The sequence below is a fragment of the Oncorhynchus tshawytscha genome, linkage group LG07 (genome assembly GCF_018296145.1).
Source record: "Oncorhynchus tshawytscha isolate Ot180627B linkage group LG07, Otsh_v2.0, whole genome shotgun sequence".
Taxonomy (NCBI): Eukaryota; Metazoa; Chordata; class Actinopteri; order Salmoniformes; family Salmonidae; genus Oncorhynchus; species Oncorhynchus tshawytscha.
The window spans coordinates 48996008-49017076 of NC_056435.1; the positions used below are offsets into that span (position 1 = coordinate 48996008).

Genomic DNA, 21069 nt, shown 5'->3' on the forward strand with positions numbered 1-21069 from the left:
CATGCTGGTGTTTGGCAGAGATAATGGCCAGCTGCTGTCCAAGCGTTTTGTTGAAGCGCTCCACAAGGCCATCACTTTGAGGATGAAGAGGAATAGTGTGGATCTTGTGCATACCCAGCCTCACACATGGTGGCGAACACACGGGTTGGACTCTGCAGCTCCAAACCTGCTGAACATCCCTGCTGTCAGGGCATTGACAATGGTCTCTGCCTCCTGGTCAGGCCATCCACTTCTGACACCAATGGAATGAAACAGCAGGGAGCAGGTTTCGAACCCTCGACCTTCTAGCCCGGGGTCCGGCGCGCTATCGATTGTGCCGCAAAAGTATGCTCGTGCGGCAGAATCGATTTCCGCGCTTATAAACCCAGGGTCGGTCGTTACAGTATTTTGGAGTGGACTTTGATTGAAAAGTGTGACGTTATTTTATTTATTTATGTTTAATTTAGTTCACGTGTTTTATTTTGTATGCTCTCGATTTCCCCCTTTCCCGGAACGTTTTTTTTTTTGTTTCTTATTGTTGGTAAACTAGGGGTATAACTTTAAAACATTTAAGTGCATTCTGGGTAACAGTAAATTATCTTCAATTTGTTTACGCAATTGTTGTCCGGAGGAGATGTAGGGGAACTGTGAGTAACGCCCGTTATTTTATCATTCTGACTACATCACATGGTGTACAAGTTTAATACATGTAAACTACTTCAGTGGAATTCCAGACTAACTCGTCATTAGCAGTGGATAAGATCCCCAAATGTGGGAATTACCCCAGAGCATTCATTAGTCGGGACGACTACGGTCTGGAGGCGAGAAAGGAAAGATAACATTATTCAATACCCCGTCCAGTTATTGGCGGTAGTGCACCATTGACATTGGATGCCAACCGCTGTTAAACCCGATCGAAGAAGAATATAAGATAACATATTCGTATATCAATTGTGTTATTCGAAGTTCAATATGCTTGGCTAGACTCTAGTTGGTTGATAAACGAGGTAAGTAGAGATTGAGCGAAGAGGCTGTTTCGTTACTGTTATAACCAACGTTTGCTAGCTAACTTTAGCTAGCGAGTGATGTGAATTGTTCCTAGCTTCATTAAACCAGATTAGACCGCTGGCTTTTGGGACACCTATCAATATTGTTCAAATCAAGCTAGTTAATAGCTGCATAGTAGAGCTTATATTTATCACATTGAGCTAGCTGGCTATCCGCACATGCTTCCCATTTACCGCCCATCACTAACTGATACCTTACTCTCTCGTCTCAAGCCCAACCTCAATCCAATTGAGAATCTGTGATATGACTTTGGGTGGTGAATAGTAATGCACACTCAAGTTCTGTTTTTTAGTCTTATTTCTTGTTTGTTTCACAAAAAATAAATAAAAAATTGCATCTTCAAAGTGGTAGGCATGTTGTGTAAATCAAATGATACAACCTAATTCTAGGTTGTAAGGCAACGAAATAGGAAAAATGCCAAGGGGGTGAATACTTTCGCAAGCCACTGTCGCTCAGGGTTGCTGTCTGTGGCCGCTCTGGTGGTTATATGATATCTAACCTGTGCCTCTCTTACTCCCAGGTCAATTAAGAGGAAGAAGTTTGATGATGAGCTGGTGGAGAGCAGCCTGGCCAAGTCATCTAGCAGGGTCAAGGGTCCACCTGTTATCGAGCCAATCCGCTGCTCTGGGAGCAAACCCTCATTCAATGAGAAGAAGAAGGTGTAGGGGAGGAATTGAATCCAAAGAGAGGGTGGTGTTATTGTGGGTAGCTCATAAGAGAAATGTAGAGGGAGATACCGGTAGTTGTTCAATTTGCTCTATTATGCTTTTATATGGTCAGGTCTTTGCTTCTAGACTCTTGATCATCACCCTATTAAATGGCATGTAAGGGTGGTACCTAATAAGGGTGTCTGGAAGATGACAAAATGCCTACTAGAGTAAATGCTGAATGAGGTGAAGGAGATGCCTCATTGGTTCCACTCCTCCATGCCCCCTTATGTTAGGTGTCCAAGTCCAGCACGACCCTCACGCTGCCCCTCACCATGATGATCACCCCCCCACCCATTGCCAAGAGGGTGAAAAAGAGTAAACAGCCCCAGATCACCAAAGACCTGGGACGTTGGAAACCCACCGACGACCTGCTGCTCATCAATGCTGTGCTACAGGTAACAGACTTAAAGATAATTTAAGATACACTATTGAAATAAACTGAACAAAAATATAAATACAAAATGTAAAGTGTTGGTTTCATGAGCTGAAATAAAAAATCCCAGACATTTTCCATATGCACAAAAAGCGTATCTCAACTTTTGTGCACAAATTTGTTTACATCTCTGTTGGTGAGCATTTCTCCTTTTCCAAGATAATCCATCCACCTGACAGGTGTGGCATATCAAGAAGCTGATTAAACAACATGATCATTACACAGGTGCACATTGTGCTGGGGACAATAAAAGGCCACTTGAAAATGTGCAGTTTTGTCACACAACACAATGCCACAGATGTCTCAAGTTTTGAGGGAGTGTGCAATTGGCATGCTGACTGCAGGAATGTCCACCAGAGATGTTGCCAAATAATTGAATGTTAATTTATTTACCTTAAACTGCTTCCGTTTTTGAGAATTTGGCAGTACGTCTCCAACCAGCTTCACAACCGCACACCAAGTGTAACCACGCCAGCCCAGGACCTCCACATCTGACTTCTTCACCTGCGGAATCATCTGGGTGGGGACCTCCAAGGCCCACCCATGGCTGCACCCCTGCCCAGTTGGGTGAAATCTGTAGATTAAGGCCTAATTTATTTATTTCAATTGCCTTATTTACTTATGAACTGTAACTCGGTAAAAATGTTAATTGTTTCATTTTATATTTTTGTTCAGTATATAACTGAATCATCAGTGCTATAAATCATTGGAATTTTGCAGTTAGGGTACTGTGTAAACATTGACCTCGAATTAACGTAAATTGTGAACTCAATGTGTTTGATGTATCCAGATGATTTTTCTATGGATGTAAACTCGGCAACAAAAGAAACGTCCTCTCACTGTCAACTGCGTTTATTTTCAGCAAACGTAACATGTGTAAATATTTGTATGAACATAACAAGATTCAACAACTGAGCCATAAACTGAACAAGTTCCACAGACATGTGACTAACAGAAATGGAATAATGTGTCCCTGAACAAAGGGGGGTAAAAATCAAAAGTAACAGTCAGTATCTGGTGTGGCCACCAGCTGCATTAAGTACTGCAGTGCATCTCCTCCTCATGGACTGCACCAGATTTGCCAGTTCTTGCTGTGAGATCTTACCCCACTCTTCCACCAAGGTACCTGCAAGTTCCCAGACATTTCTCATCCAGCGACGGTGGGTTTGTGCCCATAGGCGACATTGTTGCCGGTGATGTCTGGTGAAGACCTGCCTTACAACAGGCCTACAAGCCCTCAGTCCAGCCTCTCAGCCTATTGCGGACAGTCTGAGCACTGATGGAGGGATTGTGCGTTGCTGGTGTAACTGGGGCAGTTGTTGCCATCCTGTACCTGTCCCGCAGGTGTGATGTTCGGATGTACCGATCCTGTGCAGGTGTTACACGTTCAGTCTGAAGTCCTGAGCGCTTTGGAACATGTTTTCATCAAGGAGCTCTCTGTACTTTGCTCTGTTCATCTTTCCCTCAATCCTTACTAGTCTCCCAGTCCCTACCGCTGAAAACCATCCACACAGCATGATGGTGCCACCACCATGCTTCACCGTAGGGATGGTGCCAGGTTTCTTCCAGATGTGACGCTTGCCATTCAGGCCAAAGAGTTCAATCTTGTTTCTCATGGTCTGAGAGTCCTTTAGGTGGCTTTTGGCAAACTCCAAGCGGGCTGTCATGTGCCTTTTACTGAGGAGTGGTTTCTGTCTGGCCACTACTATAAAGGCCTGATTTGGTGGAGTGCTGCAGAGATGGTTGTGCTTCTGGAAGGTGCTCCCATCTCCACAGAAGAGCTCTGTCAGTGATCATTGGGTTCTTGGTCACCTCCCTGACCAAGGCCCTTCTCCCCCGATTGCTCAGTTTGGCTGGGCAGCCAGCTCTAAGAAGAGTCTTGGTGATTCCAAACTTCTTCTGTTTAAGAATGATGGAGGCCACTGTGTTCTTGGTGACCTTCAATGCTGCAGACATTTTTTGCTACCCTTCCCCAGATCTGTGCCTTGACACAATCCTGTCTCGGAGCTCTACGGACAATTCCTTCGACCTCATGGCTTGGTATTTGCTCTGACATGCACTGTCAACTGTGGGACCTTGTATACACCGGTGTGTGCCTTTCCTAATCATGTCCAAACAATTGAATTTACCAGAGTTGTAGAAACATCAAGGTTGATCAAAGGAAACAGGATGAACCTGAAATCAATTTATAGTCTCATAGCAAAGGGTTTGAATGCTTTAAATAAGTTATTTATGTTGTTAATCCATTTGCAAAATGTTTTTCGTTTTGTCATTATGGGGTATTGTGCAGGGGTATGAGGTAATTGAGGTAGCTATGTACGTATAGTAGGGGTAAAGTGACTAGGCAACCAGATGGACAGTAGCAGCAGTAGATGTAGTCCAGTGTGTGGGCATTGTCAGTGCAAGAGAGTTGGTGCAAAAAAGGGTCAATGCAGGTAGTCTGGGTAGCCATTTGATTAACTATTTAGAAGTCATTGCTTGGGGTAGAATCTGTTCATAGTTCTGTTGGTTCCAGACTTGGTTCAGGCCATGCAGTAGCAGAGAGAACAGTCTGAGTTGGGTGGTTGAAGTCTTATAATTTATTTTGGGCCTTCCCCTGACACCGCCTGGTATGTAGGTCCTTATTGGCAGGGAGCTCGGCCCCAGTGATATACTAGGCCGTACTCACCGCCCTCTATAGCGCTTTGTGGTCGGGTGCCTTGCAGTTGCCGTATCAAGTGGTTGTGCAGCTGTAAAACATTTTCATGATCTGAGGGCCCATGCCAAATCTTTTCAGGCTGCTGAGGGGGAAGAAGCATGGTTGTGCCCTCTTCACAACTGTGTGGGGGGACCATGTTAATTCCTTAGTGATGTGGACGCAGAGGAGTTCTCGACCCGCTCCACTACAGCCCCATCAATGTTGAGGGAAAGGTTGTTTTCCTTGCACCACACTGCCAGGTCTGACCACTTCCCTATAGGCTGCCTCATCATCGTCAGTGATCAGTCATGTCGTCAGCAGACTTGATGGTGTTGGAGTCGTGTGTGGCAGTGCAGTCGTGGGTGAACGGGGATTACAGGAGGTGACTAAGCACACACCCCTGAGGGGTCCCTGTGTTGATGATCAGACTGGCGGATGTGTTGTTGCCTACCCTCAACGCCTGGTGGCGGCACATCAGGAAGTCCAGATCCAGTTACAGAGGGAGGTGTTCAGTCCCAGGGTCCTGAGCTTGATATTTAGTATTTGTTAGGATCCCCAATTAGCTGCTGCAGAGGCATCGGCTACTCTACCTGGGGTTCAAACAGGAAACAACATATTTGAAAATGAATAATGTACATGCATAGCATTAAATTTACACTACAATTTAGCCATTCAGCAGACACTCCCATCCAGAACGACCCACAGCTAGTGCATTCATCTTAATATAGCCAGGCGAGACTATCACATATCACAGTCATATCCCAACAATTTATCACATACATGATACAATACAAAATGTATAAACATTTGTCTCTTCACAGTCCCTGTGTTCTTTTATCTTTTTTTAATCTGGTTTAATTGCTAGCTTGAGTTTCCTGGGGTGGCAGAGTTCCATTTAGTCATGGCTTTATTTAATACTGTGTTTCCCAGCCTTTGTTCTGGACCTGGGGACTGTGAAGAGACCTCTGGTTGCATGTTGTGTGATACCGATGAGTGTTCGAAGTGTCAGAACTGTGTGCCAACTGCTTGAACAGACAGATGAGTACCTTCAACCCTCACACAACAACTAATACCGATGTGGTCAATCTCTCAACTTTGAGCTAGGAGAGATTGACATGCATGCCATTGACATTCACCCTGCATGTACATCTAAGTGCAATACGTGCTGCTCCTTTTTGGACCAAGTGCAATTTGTCTATGTTCTTCTTTGCTGCAACTGACCACACAACTGGACACTAGTCCAGGTGCAACCAAACTCGGGCCTGTGGGACCTGTCTGGTTGACAGATGTTAAGAAAGCAGAGCAACGCCTTATCATGGACAGACCTCTTCCCATTTTAGCAAACATTGAGTCAATATGTTTTGACCATGATGCATTAGCTTGCTGTCTAGGTTGACCCCCCCCAGCAGTTTAGTCTCTTAAAATTTCTCAATAGTCACATTATGAGCTTGGAGGGGACTTTGTTGTTGAATGCTGAGCTCTAGTCATTGAACAGCATTCTTACATTGGTATTCCTTTTGTCCAGGTGGGTGAGATCAGTGTGGAGTGCAATAGAGATTGCGTCCTCTGTGGATCTGTTGGTGCGGTATGCGAATTAGTGCGTCCAGTTTCTGGGATGATGGTGTTGATGTGAGCCATGACCAGCCTTTCAAAGCAATTCATGGCTAAAGATGTGAATGCCACGGGGTGATAGTCATTTAGGCAGGTTACCTTGGTGTTCTTAGGCATGGGGTCTATGGTGGTCTGCTTGAAACAAGTTGGTATTAGACTGGGTCAGGGATAGGTTGAAAATGTCAGTGAAGAAACTAGCCAGCTGTTCAGTGCATGCTCTGAGTATGCGGCCTGGTATTCCGTCTGGCCCCGCTGCCTTGCAAATGTTAACCTGTTTAACCCTTTGACGCGTACCAACACATTCTACAGTGGTCCCTGTAGCGTATGCTCAAACCTGTGTGATTAGAACGCTTTTTTAGAATGACCAGTTACAATTGTTGCAACAGTCAACGTTTGAGTGTTCAGACATTCACAAAAGTAGCGACAGCATAACACAATCATCCAAACCGGAAATTGTAGGCTACATTAGTCTTAGCGCTAACTGAGGAAAGATTGGCCAAACACAAGTGGTCATATTTATCTAACTCTGGGCTGACAGAAACCATAATATGATTTAGCTAATAGCAATTACTATTTACAATTCTTCACATCACAGGTGAGCTCACCATTGATCAAAATAATAGAGTAAAGCACTTTCTAAAAAGCTAAAGTAATCCGATGATGGGTTGTTTTGTGCCCGCCGCCATGTTTTTTTTTCTTCACATCAAACAAAGGTTTGATGGAGAGGAGACGGTGAGTTTGGTCTGTTTGCAGTATGCAAGTTGAAAGGGGTGTGTCGTCTACCATCATTCACTTCCGGACCTTTACTTGACAGATGAGTGAACCATCCCTTCACCTCATTTTGTTATAACATCTTAGGTCTGAGAGCCGTTTACGTGACACCCAGAATGCATTGTACGATGTCAACAAACATGACGCCACACCTAGCTTGCAAATATCTTAGCATTAGCTCATCATACTCAGTACAACCTTAAAAAAATGATTTTACACGCACCACTACATTCAAAGCAAGATTCGAAATGCATGATTTGTCACCATGTGTGAATAAAACAGTAAAGACCTTATGCTCCATACATGCATACGGTATGCTACAGTAGAAACGATATACAGAAAATAAGGCATTTACTTTGATAGGAAAGCACACATCCAAAGTTATTATTTGAAAGGAAAACAATAATGAAGGCATTGTGGGCGCCAGCTGGAAAATGTGCCAGGGGGAATAGGTTCTGCAAGGCCTGTTCTGACTGGAGATGCGCAAATCTCTGCATACTTGATCTTGGGAAACACTGGGGAAGTGCTTTGGCTCTCGGCGGAGAGAGAAGTTTGTCCGGCTCAGTAAAGCCTCTAACATAAATTGTCCGTAACAGTGAAATGGGCTACTTCTACAGTGCATTCGGAAAGTATTCAAACCCCTGCACTTTTTCCACATTTTGTCACGTTCCAAATCATGTCCAATCAATTGTATTTACCACAAGTAGACTCCAAGTTGTAGAAACAGCTCAAGGATGATCAATGGAAACAGGACGTACCTGAGCTCAATTTCAAGTCTCATAGCAAAGGGTTTGAATACATATGTAAATAAGGTATTTCTTATTTATTTTTTTATAATTTTGGAAACATTTCTAAAAACTTGTTTTCGCTTTGCCATTATGGGGTAGTGTGTATAGCTTGAGGAAATAAAACAATTTTATCCATTTTAGAATAAGGCTGTAACAAAATGTGGAAAAAGTGAAGGGGTCTGAATGTTTCCCGAATGTACTGTATGTGAATTAATGAGGAGGTGTAACACACCTCAATACAAACTGATGTAATAATTTGAAAATGACAAGTTGAAACATCATTGAATTCAGGCTGTTACACAACAATATAGAATAAGTCAAGGGTATTAATTATTTCTGAAGGCACTGTACATATGGTCACTGTGGGGACAACTTCGTTGATGCACTTATTAATGAATCCGGTGACTTATTTGGTAAACTCCTCAATGTTATCAGATGAATTTCGGAACATATTCCAGTACGTGCTAGCAAAATAGTCCTCTAGCTTAGCATCTACTTCATCAGGACACTTCCGTATGGAGTAGAGGTCGACCGATTTAATCGGAATGGCCGATTTTAATTGGGGCCAATTTCAAGTTTTCATAACAATCGGTAATCAGCATTTTTGGACACCAATCATGGCTGATTACATTGCACTCCACATGGAGACTGCATGGCAGGCTGACTACCTGTTACGCGAGTGAAGCAAGAAGACAAGGTAAGGTGCTAGCTAGCATTAAATGTATGTTATAAAAACAATTATTCTTAACATAATCACTAGTTAACTACACATGGTTGATGGTATTACTAGTTTATCTAGCTTGTCCTGTGTTGCATATAATTGATGCGGTGCCTGTTAATTTATCATTGAATCACAGCCTACTTTGCCAAACGGGTGATTTAACAAGCGCATTTGTGAAAAAAGCACTGTCGTTGCACCAATGTGTACCTAACCATAAACAAACTTTCTTAAAATCAATACACAAGTATATATTTTTAAACCTGCATAGTTAGTTAATATTGCCTGCTAACATGAATGAATGAACGAACTAGGGAAATTGTGTCACTTCTCTTGCGTTCTGTGCAACAGAGTCAGGGTATATGCAGCAGTTTGGGCCGCCTGGCTCGTTGTGAACTGTGTGAAGACTATTTCTTCCTAACAAAGACAGCCAACTTCGCCAAACGGGGATGATTTAACAAAAGCGCATTTGCGGTAAAAGCACAATCGTTGCACGAATGTACCTAACCATAAACATCAATGCCTATATTAAAATCAATACACAGAAGTATATTTTTTTGAAACTTGCATATTTAGTTAAAATAAATTAATGTTAGCAGGCAATATTAAACTAGGGAAATTGTGTCTCTTCTCTTGCGTTCATTGCGCGCAGAGTCAGGGTATATGCAAAGGTTGGGCCGCCTGGCTCATTGCGAACTAATTTACCAAAATTTTACATAATTATGACGTAACATTGAAGGTTGTGCAATGTAACAGCAATATTTAGACTAACGGGATGCCACCCGTTAGATAAAATACCGAACGGTTCCGTATTTCACAGAAAGAATAAACGTTTTGTTTTTGAAATGATCGTTTCCTGATTTGACCATATTAATGACCTAAGGCTTGTATTTCTGTGTGTTATTATATTATAATTAAGTCTATGATTTGATAGAGCAGTCTGACTGAGCGGTGGTAGGCAGCAGCAGGCTCTTAAGCATTCATTCAAACAGCACTTTACTGCGTTTGCCAGCAGCTCTTCGCAATGCTTCAAGCCTATCAACTCCCGAGATTAGGCTGGCAATACTAAAGTACCTATTAGAACATCCAATAGTCAAAGGTATATGAAATATAAATGGTATAGAGAGAAATAGTCCTATAATAACTACAACCTAAAACTTCTTACCTGGGAATATTGAAGACTCATGTTAAAGGGAACCACCAGCTTTCATATGTTCTCATGTTCTGAGCAAGGAACTTAAATGTTAGCTTTTTTACATGGCACATATTGCACTTTTACTTTCTTCTCCAACACTTATGTTTTTGCATTATTTAAACCAAATTGAACATGTTTCATTATTTATTTGAGACTAATTTGATTATCGATGTATTATATTAAGTTAAAATAAGTGTTCATTGTTCATTCAGTATTGTTGTAATTGTCATTATTTTATATATATATATATATATATATAAATAAATAAATAAAAAAGTTGGTCGATTTAATCAGTATAGCCTTTTTTTGGTCCTCCAATAATCGGTATCGGCGTTGAAAAATAATAATTGGTCGACCTCTAGTACGGAGCGCATCCTTGTTACTTCATGTTTTAGGGCACCTGCAAGCTGACTTTGGTCACCAGCTGGACGGTGTTTCCTCCGACACATTGGTGCGTCTGGCTTCCAGGTTAAGTGAGCAGTGTGTCAAGAAGCAGTGAGGCTTTGTGGGTTGCCAGGGTTGTGTTTCGGAAGATGCATGGCTCTCAACCTTCGTCTCTCTTCTCTCTCTCGTCCGTATTGGAGTTGCAGCGATGGGACTAACTAATGGATATCACGAAATTGGGAGAAAAAGGGGTAAAAGTAAAAAGCTGTACTGCAGCTTTTAGCACTACCAAGGGACTTGTGGTTCGGGTATAAAGGACTCGGACTCAAACACAAAGGACTTGGGACTCAGACTCAAGGTTTAGTTAAGTTGACTACATCGCTACCCATGGCCATCTCCTACTATCCACTTCATATCCTTTTCCTTCCTCTCTCGTCTTTCTCTCTCCCTTTACCACTTTTAACCACCACAATCAAATCTGTTTTACCCGTAGTTATTTAACCTCAAGAATGTGAATGTAATAGTTGACATATTCTCTTTGATTTGACTGGTCAAGTAAAGGAAAATGAATCTGTGGATATGTTCTACCCCTTTCTCTGTGTTGTAGGTTGGCATGGCAGGCGATGCGACAGCTTCATCCAGAGGCCATTGCTGCGATCCAGAGCAAAGCGCTCTTCAGTCAGGCTGAGGAGGTTCTGCTGGCTAAGATTCTTTCAGTGAGTGAGTCTTGGGTTTCTATGGTGATTTGAAATATGGAGTCAAATGAGGGGAAGAAAGGCCCAGATCTTGCTCTTGAAATATGGAGTGAGTCAGCTCCTACACAAAGCAACGCCCAAATATAGACTTGTGTAAAGGCTTGATGCTCTCCATTACATCTCAACCTTTTAATCATACACACAGTTCAGAGATGGTTAAATAAACACCATAAGCCAGAACCAAATACAGTCTGCACACTGAAGCTAAACATATTTAAATTTGGTTTTATTCCAGCATTTTGAATTTGAGTACAGAATGTTACCTTTTATTTGAGGGTATTTTCATACCTATTGTACTGTTTAGAAATAAAAGCACATGTATCTAGTTTAAAGAAGTCTTACGTGTTTAGACATTTACTTCTAGTGTATTAAAGAAATCAAAAGTGTAATATTTGGTCCCATAATCCTAGCACTCAATGACTACATCAAGCTTGTGACTCTTCAAACTTGCTGGATGCATTTGCAGTTTGTTTTCGTTGTGTTGAATTACATTTTGCACAATAGGAGCTGAATGGTGAATAATGTTGTGTCACTTATATTATAAGTAAGAATAGATGTTTCTGAACACATTACTCCAGTCATCATTCAGTTATTATTTGGCAAAACATAACCCCCCAAAAACTGCAAATGCGTTCAATGAGTTTGTAGAGTCCCAAGCTTGATGTTGTCATTGTGTGCAAGGAATCTGGTACCAAATACTAAACATTTGACTAGTTTAATACACAATAGGTGAATTTATCCAAATACTTAAGATTTCTTCAAATGACGGGGACTAGATGCATAAAGTGCTTTCATTTCTAAATGGTACAACATATGTATTTGCTTATGACCTTGCCTACACCTACCGACTAGTGTTTTTAAAATTATATTAGCAAAAAAATATTTTATTTGGAACGGCCTATTTATTTAATGAATATGAATTCGGAGGGCAGAAATGAAATATTTAAGTATTAGATGTCACTAAAGGCTTCAGTTATACTTTAATCCGGACTAGTTCTCCAGCAGATTAGTAAGAATGCCTCACCCCATGTTCAAGAATGGCCTTTTTCCCTTTTTTCAGATTGCAACCTCTCACTTTCGGTTATTTGAAAATGAAATCATCCTCAAATATTGCTATTTCTTAAAACAAGCCATAGTAAATTGGTTGCAATTTCAGTTTAATCCACCAGAAAATACAACAAATATTATGGTTAAACTCAAGTATATTAATTAATAAAACAAATGTAAAAAAATACAAATTATAAACTTTGTAAATTAGATAAGTAGGACTGGTGGTGTTAAGTCACACAGCTAACAAAAACATATGTAAATGTCTGCTCTACTCTAAACTACAACCAACTAATTGCAGCATTACCGCAAAAATGGAAGAGGCAAGTGGAAGGAGCAGAAAGTAAGGAACTTGTCTGTCGGCCCTGCGTGAAAGACCAAAATTGGCTAAAGAAAAATGTGACATAAAAAAAGGAATACCCGTTTCATTTAAGAACCAAGAAATTGACAGCTGTGCCATATAAATTGCAAAATAGTTGGGTCGATATTTTCGATGTACCGATTCTATGGCACATGGTTTATGAAACGATTCACAAAACTAAGCCAGATTCAAAACGTATAATTTTTTTATTGAAATTAATATGCAAAATAGAATGTTGTATACCCCATTTTACATAACCATCACAGCTCTGTAGATTTTGCTGTGAAAAGACAATCATTAGATCATTTGTTTTCGTACTGTCCATATGTAGCTTGTTTTTGGTTCAGGAATGGCTGAAGAATTGCAACATTTACCTGGCACTAACTCTGAAAATAGCACTGCTGGGTGATTTTTAAAAGTCATAGTCAATCGATCAATAATATAATTATTAGGGATGCACCGATGTTAAATTTTTGGCCGATAGCGATATCCTATATTTTCCTTGCCAAAAGAAAACAATACAGTTAACAATAACCAATTTATTAATAATGTTTGTGGCCTTTTAAGCATTCTAGTACAGTTAAATAGTTAACACACACACATGGATGCAGTGGTCTAAGGCACTGCATCTCAGTTCAAGAGGCATCACTACGGTCCCTGGTTCGAATCCAGGCTGTATCACATCCGGCCGTGATTGGGAGTCCCATAGGGCAGTGCACAATTGGCCCAACGTTGTCCGGGGAAGGCCGTCATTGTAAATAAGAATTTGTTCTTAATTGACTTGCCTAGTTAAATAAAGGTTACACACACTGACCAAAAATGTATTTTGTTGGCATTTCAGTATGTCCCTATTACCAGTAAAACATAATCAAACCTATTTCTTTCACTTACTTGCTGTGCTGTTTCGTTGTTCATTTGTTCATTCTCTACCAGGATTTCTTCATACATGTCAAGCAGTGAAGTTTCAGCTCTGTCTGTCCGTGGCCTCTCGTCCTCGATGTGCACTGTCACCGTGTCCGTTTCCATCTTGTCCAGCTGTGTATGTAACATTTCACGTAAACGCTGTTTCTTGTCTGCATCGAAGTAGTCGTCCTTGTACATAGCATCGAGCATGGTGGCAACACAGTAAAGAGGCTCAGAGAATTCCACAGAATCGTTTGTTCACAGCATCGGATACTTTTGTAAGTTTTAACCCCACGGTATGTGTCGGCAGTTTTGTTGAGCAGGCAGCCATGACAGAGGGTATCATGTCTGCTGCAGACGCAGTTGAAGAGCTTATTTCTCGAGTCAGTTGTTTGAATGGCGCTAGGAGCGTGTTCATGTTTCAAACATGTTCTCAAATGCCATTGAAATGGCAGCAGCGGTATGAGAACCAACACATTCTTGAGCATGCAATATGGCTTTCCTCAGTACGAAATACTCCTGAGTCTGACTGTGCTGTCAGACTCAGCATGCTCATGGGGCTGATATCGCTGGTCCGAATGTCAGTCGTGAAGCTAATAGCAGTGATGCCCATTGCAAGTAGCTCCTGGATGTGTTTCAACAATACTGTGTAACTCCGGTAGGGCAACATCTGAAAAATAGCACCTACTTGGTAGTGTGTACCGGGGCTCAAGGTGCTTGACCAGTCGGCGAAAGCCAACATCACCCACGACAAAGAACGGTTGATTGTCAAGGGCAAGGAATTACATTATCTTTGCGTTTGGATTTTGCCTTTGAGTTGTCTCGCTGAAATGTTCTTACTCTTTCAAATGACTGCTCGACTTGAACTTATTTACAGTGGGGCAAAAAAGTATTTAGTCAAATCAAATTCATTCATTAGTCAGCTACCAATTGTGCAAGTTCTCCCACTTAAAAAGATGAGAGGCCTGTAATTTTCATCATAGGTACACTTCAACTATGACAGACAAAATGAGAAAAAAAATCCAGAAAATCACATTGTAGGATTTTTATGAATTTATTTGCAAATTATGGTGGAAAAATAAGTATTTGGTCACCTACAAACAAGTAAGATTTCTGGCTCTCACAGACCTGTAACTTCTTCTTTAGAGGCTCCTCTGTCCTCCACTCGTTACCTGTATTAATGGCACCTCTTTGAACTTGTTATCAGTATAAAAGACACCTGTCCACAACCTCAAACAGTCACACTCCAAACTCCACTATGGCCAAGACCAAAGAGCTGTCAAAGGAGACCAGAAACAAAATTGTAGACCTGCACCAGGCTGGGAAGACTGTTTGAAGAAATCAACTGTGGGAGCAATTATTAGGAAATGGAAGACATACAAGACCACTGATAATCTCCCTCAATCTGGGCCTCCACGCAAGATCTCACCAACCACGCAAATCCCAGAACCACACGGGGGGACCTAGTGAATGACCTGCAGAGAGCTGGGACCAAAGTAACAAAGCCTACCAGCAGTAACACACTATGCCGCCAGGGACTCAAATCCTGCAGTGCCAGACGTGTCCCCCTGCTTAAGCCAGTACATGTCCAGGCCCGTCTGAAGTTTGCTAGAGAGCAATTGGATGATCCAGAAGAAGATTGGGAAAAAGTCATATGGTCAGATGAAACCAAAATATAACTTTTTGGTAAAAACTCAACTCGTCGTGTTTGGAGGACAAAGAATGCTGAGTTGCATCCAAAGAACACCATACCTACTGTGAAGCATGGGGGTGGAAACATCATGCTTTGGGGCTGTTTTTCTGCAAAGGGACCAGGACGACTGATCCGTGTAAAGGAAAGAATGAATGGGGCCATGTATCGTGAGATTTTGAGTGAAAACCTCCTTCCATCAGCAAGGGCATTGAAGATGAAACGTGGCTGGGTCTTTCAGTATGACAATGATCCCAAACACACCTCCCGGGTAACGGAAGGAGTGGCTTCGTAAGAAACATTTCAAGGTCCTGGAGTGGCCTAGCCAGTCTCCAGATCTCAACCCCATAGAAAATCTTTGGAGAGAGTTGAAAGTCCGTGTTGCCCAGCAACAGCCCCTAAACATCACTGCTCTAGAGGAGATCTGCATGGAGGAATGGGCCAAAATACCAGCAACAGTGTGTGAAAACCTTGTGAAGACTTACAGAAAACATTTGACCTTTGTCATTGCCAACAAAGGGTATATAACAAAGTATTGAGATAAACTTCTGTTATTGACCAAATACTTATTTTCCACCATAATTTGCAAATAAATTCATTAAAAAAATCCTACAATGTGATTTTCTGGATTTTCTTCCCTCATTTTGTCTGTCATAGTTGAAGTGTACCTATGATGAAAATTACAGGCCTCTCTCATCTTTAAGTGGGAGAACTTGCACTATTGGTGGCTGACTAAATACTTTTTTGCCCCACTGTAGTTGTTGGTAGTGTGCTCTTAGTATGTTTATATTTTTGTTCTGTGTAGCGCTGTATTTTTCATGGCGTCATTACGTCATCTACCTACGTTATGTAGCTATGCACGTCAGCTTCGACATCGGTTTTGCACATCAGCGTTAAACTAGACATCGGGCTGAGGCCGATGTTGGCATTTTTAGCAAATATCGGCCAATTCCGATATGCTCACCAATATATCGTGCATCCGTAATAATTATACTCTTAGCAAAAATGTTTCTTTAATTTGCAATATGTAGATTCTATTAGAATAGAGGTTCAGAACTTTTGTGAATCAGCACAGTTGAGAGGTAGATGGGAGGGGTTGAGTGGAGCTGAAGGATGGGACTAAAAACAAACAAGAGTCCGTAAAATGTATATAGTATGTATAAGCTGGAAGTAGAAGCCTAAGTGTTGCTGTCCATTAGTTTACTCCACTTAGGGGAGGGATGGAAGGGTTAGGTGAAAATAATAAAGTAATTTTGCTTTGTCATTATGGGGTATTGTGTGTGTGTGTTGCTGAGGAAAATGTTTTATTTAATCCATTTTAGAATGAGGCTGTAACATAACAAAATGTGGAAAAGGTCAAGGGGTCTGAATACTTTCCCGAATATGCAATATTAAAGCTGATCTGTATGAAAATACACTTTAATAAAAAATGACTTTCTATACAAAATGCTGGAGTATAGAGCCACATGTAACATTTCAGCTTCATTGTCCAAATACATATGGTGTGGACTTCATATACAAGTGCATATAGTCATTTATATGCACTTGTGTGTGTGTATATGGTTCGGTCATTAACTAAGTTTAATGAGGCTGGAAAAATCATTGTGGTGAAATACGTGTGTGTGATTGATAGCACTGTATTTGTGTCCGTTTGAAGAAGTGAGTGTGCATTTATTTAAATACGTGTTTTCTTTTTCTTCTTCTTCTGATGAGCAGAGCAGTCAGCCCAAGCTGGAGGTGTTCCAGGAGATGCTGAGTAAGCACCCCAGTGTGTTCTATCCCTCCCGCACTCCCAAGAGCTTGTTGGTGCACTGGCAGCTACTCAAACAGTATTATCTGCTGGAGGACCAGAGTGGTGAGAGAAACTCAACTGGGCTTATCTGTTCATTACACAGTTTACATCCCAAATGGCACCCTATTCCCTTTTAGTTGGTCAAAAGTAGTGGTGCCATTTGGGACACTGTTAGCCCATCACTTGACATCCATGGAGTGTAGTTACTATATTTATTTTAAAAAAAGTTAACTATACACAAATGTTTGACTGTTAAACTAAGTGACTTGAGCCTTATTGTATGGTTTGATTCTCTTTTGCAGTTCAACCTCTCCCTAAAGGAAACCAACTTCTCTGATGCTGAGCAGCTGGTGGATGATGCTAAGCTAAAGTAAGAGAAATGTTCTGACCACAATTAATTAAAGTTTCCCTGAGGTTAAATTCAGAGCTCCTCCCGTGTCGGTCATTTTAATCAGTGTCTCTGTCTCGTTACCCAGGGAGAGCAGGGATGAGGTGCTGGAGCATGGTGGGTTACTCAACCATAGAACCTTGTATATAAATTACACATTACTAACACATAAAAAGGAGTCTAAGGTGCTTCATTGACCAAATTCAGAGCAACTGAATGCATGTTAATGGTTTATTGGAGTAGAAATTCCTTGCGTCATCTCTCCTGCCCTTCCTCACTCTCAGAGCTGATGATCTCTGACTGCCATCAGAAGAAGGAGATAAGACAGCTGGAACAGGAGCTACCATGCTGGCAGGTCCTGGTGGACAGCATCATAGGTGAGCAATACAGTGCATTCGGAAAGTATTCAGACCCCTTAACTTTTTCCACATTTTGTTACGTTACAGCCTTATTCTAAAATTGATTAAATTGTTGGTTATGACGCTACAAGCTTGGCACCGCTGTATTTGGGGAGTTTCTCCCATTATCTGCAGATCCTCTCAAGTGCTGTCAGGTTGGATGGGGAGTCGCTGCCCAGCTATTTTCAGGTATCCATAGAGATGTTAGATCGGGTTCATTCTGGGCTTTGGATGGGCCACTCAAGCACATTCAGAGACTTGTCCCGAAGCCACTCCTCCAGACAGACAGCGTCTAACACGCTAAAGCTCAGTGGGGGAACTGACTGTACAACAGGCGCTATGTGTATGGTGCCCTGAAACTAAAGTACCCCTCTGTTGTCTTGTTGCACCCCAAAACAGCTAATTCTGTTCAGTGGAGATGGAAAAAATAAAATAGGCATTCATCTGTGTGTAGCTTAAAGAACATTGTGGCCAGTTGGGTTAAAATGTTTACACGTAACAATGTTTCAGTCATTATTTTCAGAGATAGCTAAACGGCCCCACCCATTGCAAGTCAAAATTCGGCTCTAATACAGTTGTATGGCTGAGGCCTTCTTCTGAAGGCCTAGTCAATGGCTGACTGAGCTAGCTAGGTTTTTCTACCCAGAGACCACCAAAGAAAATCCTGATTGGATATTTTTTTCTCTTCAGCATTAATCTTTCCAACACAAACACAACATTTTTATTTAATTGGAGACCCATTTTGACAGTGACCTGTTGGCTCTGTAGGCGAACTGCAGGGGGTCAAGGAGGGCATCTGTGATGGTTTTGAGGTGGGATAGAATAAGGATCTCGAATAGGACAGGGGGGATTTATAGCCTAGTATCAGTCTAATTGAGGTGTAGACAATAGAACTTGTTAACGCGGCTGCATTAACTTCTAACATGGCTGCATTGGACTTGTCCGATTATAAAGTCGGGTGGTTTCGTTACGACCAATAGCTTTTCGAACACTGCCAACGCAAGGAGCCGCTTGTGGATTTGACCGTTATAACGCAGTTCCGACACCATCAAAACAACCGCTATGCGGGTGTCGGCTAGTGCGGATCTGATAGAATCTAGCCCTTTATGTTGTTTTGTTCTCAGGGATGAACTCTCCAGACTTTGACAACCAGACACTGGCAGCGCTGAGAGGCCGGATGGGTCGCTACCTTATGAGGTCACGAGAGGTGAGCAGCTAATTTCAGATTTGACAGTTAACTGAATTTACATTAGACCATCCAAGACCAAATTATATTAGCACCATAGTAAGATGACTGTGGAGCAGGTTAATTATATGGAAATGTATGCTTACAAAATATGAAAATATATGCACACATGACTAACTTGCTTTGGTCTGCTAAATGTCCTGTATTTTATGAAGCTGATCTGACTGTTCCTCTAGATCACCCTGACCCTGGGCAGAGCCACCAAGGACAAGCAGATGGATGTAGATCTGTCTCTGGAAGGACCTGCCTGGAAGATCTCCAGGAAACAAGGTGACTCACTACATCACATGCAGCACCATGACATAGGTCCTCATTTAACACTGGTTGTGTCTGAAATTGCACCCTATGGGGTGGCGCTATAGGCCCTGGTCAAAAATGGTGCACTATGTAAAGAATAAGATGCATTTCAGACACACCCCCTATCTGCATTATCTGGGTCTGAAGCTGAACAACCAGTATTATCTGGACTCTACAGGGCAGTGGTTGTCTTGTACTCATGTCACCTTAGTGAAATTATACCCTGTTAAAATGTGACTGTCTGTCATTGTGTGTTTATAACTGGTTTATAATTCTATGTCCATAATGTACAGGGATCATTAAAATAAAGAACAACGGAGACTTCTTCATAGCCAACGAAGGCCGCAGGCCCATCTACATAGACGGCAGACCAGTCTTGTCTGGCTACACGTGGAAACTCAACAATAACTCTGTGGTGGAGGTGTGTGGATGGTTCTGGACAACTTAAATGGCAGGGAATATGATTGAGAAATCTGTTAAAAGTGGCAAAGGGTATATTTCATAAACAACAACAGCCACCTCTTATAATACATGAACCTCACAAGTAATTTCTCTCTCCAGATTGCCGGTCTTCGTTTTGTATTCCTGATCAACCAGCAGCTGATCTCACTCATCAAGGCAGAAGCAGCTAAGATGAACCAGCAGAGAGAGAGAGAGCTGTGCTTCCTCAGTGGAGCAGAGGCCAAGGCACATGCCTTTGTCTACTGCCCAGCCAGCTCCTACATACAGAGCAATGAGGTCCACATGAAGGAACCCAGAACCCCTTTGGTCATGGTTATACAGTGGAGTAAGAGCAGGACACCCACACACTGAGAATGGTTGTGATATTTGGTAACCTTTCCACTGCTGGGTATTTTAAGGTGAATCTTATCTCAAAGACCCTCAATTATACTTTCAAAACTACAGGACCATAACACCAGTTTAGTCGTGTTTAAATTGGCATTCATATCATGAGGTTCCACAGTGCATATAAGACAATGAATTGGTTTTAATTCTGTTTTTCCTTTTTTTCCCCCATACAGATTGGTTTAGGTTGAGCTGGTACATGCAAAAATGCATTTAGGACCAGGATAGGGAATCACTTGAAAAGGGATATTGTGTATGTATGTACAGTTGAAGTTGGAAGTTTACATACACTTTAGCCAAATACATTTAATCCTAGTAAAAATTCCCTGTCTTAGGTCAGTTAGGATCACCACTTTTATTTTAAGAATGTGAAATGTCAGAATAATAGAGGAAGTTATTTATTTATTTCATCACATTCCCAGTGGGTCAGAAGTTTACATGCACTCAATTAGTATTTGGTAGCATTGCCTTTTAAATTGTTTAACTTGGGTCAAGTGTTTCGGGTATCCTTCCACAAGCTTCCCACAATAAGTTGAGTGAATTTTGGCCCATTCCTCCTGCCAGAGCTTGTGTAACTGAGTCAGGCTTGTAGGCCTCCTTGCTCGCACACGCTTTTTAAGTTCTGCCCACAAATGTTTCTATGGGATTGAGGTCAGGGCTTTGTGATGGCCACTCCAATACCTTGACTTTGTTGTCCTTAAGCCATTTTACCACAACTTTGGAAGTATGCTTGGGGTCATTGTCCATTTGGAAGACCCATTTGCGACCAAGCTTTAACTTCCTGCCTGACTGATGTCTTGAGATGTTGCTTCAATATATCCACACCATTTTCCTACCTCATGATGCTATCTATTTTGTGAAGTGCACCAGTCCCTCCTGCAGCAAAGCACCCCCACAACATGATGCTGCCACCCCCGTGCTTCACGGTTGGGATGGTGTTCTTCGGCTTGCAAGCCTCCCCCTTTTTCCTCCCAACATAACAATGGTCAATATGGCCAAACAGTTCTATTTT

The 21069-nt window shown here is 41.7% G+C and overlaps 1 pseudogene; it reads left to right on the top strand.

Annotated features, from left to right (window-relative positions):
• The first annotated feature begins 541 nt into the window (after window positions 1-541).
• On the top strand, window positions 542-20422 carry LOC112254700 (annotated as a pseudogene).
• The last annotated feature ends 647 nt before the right edge of the window (window positions 20423-21069 follow it).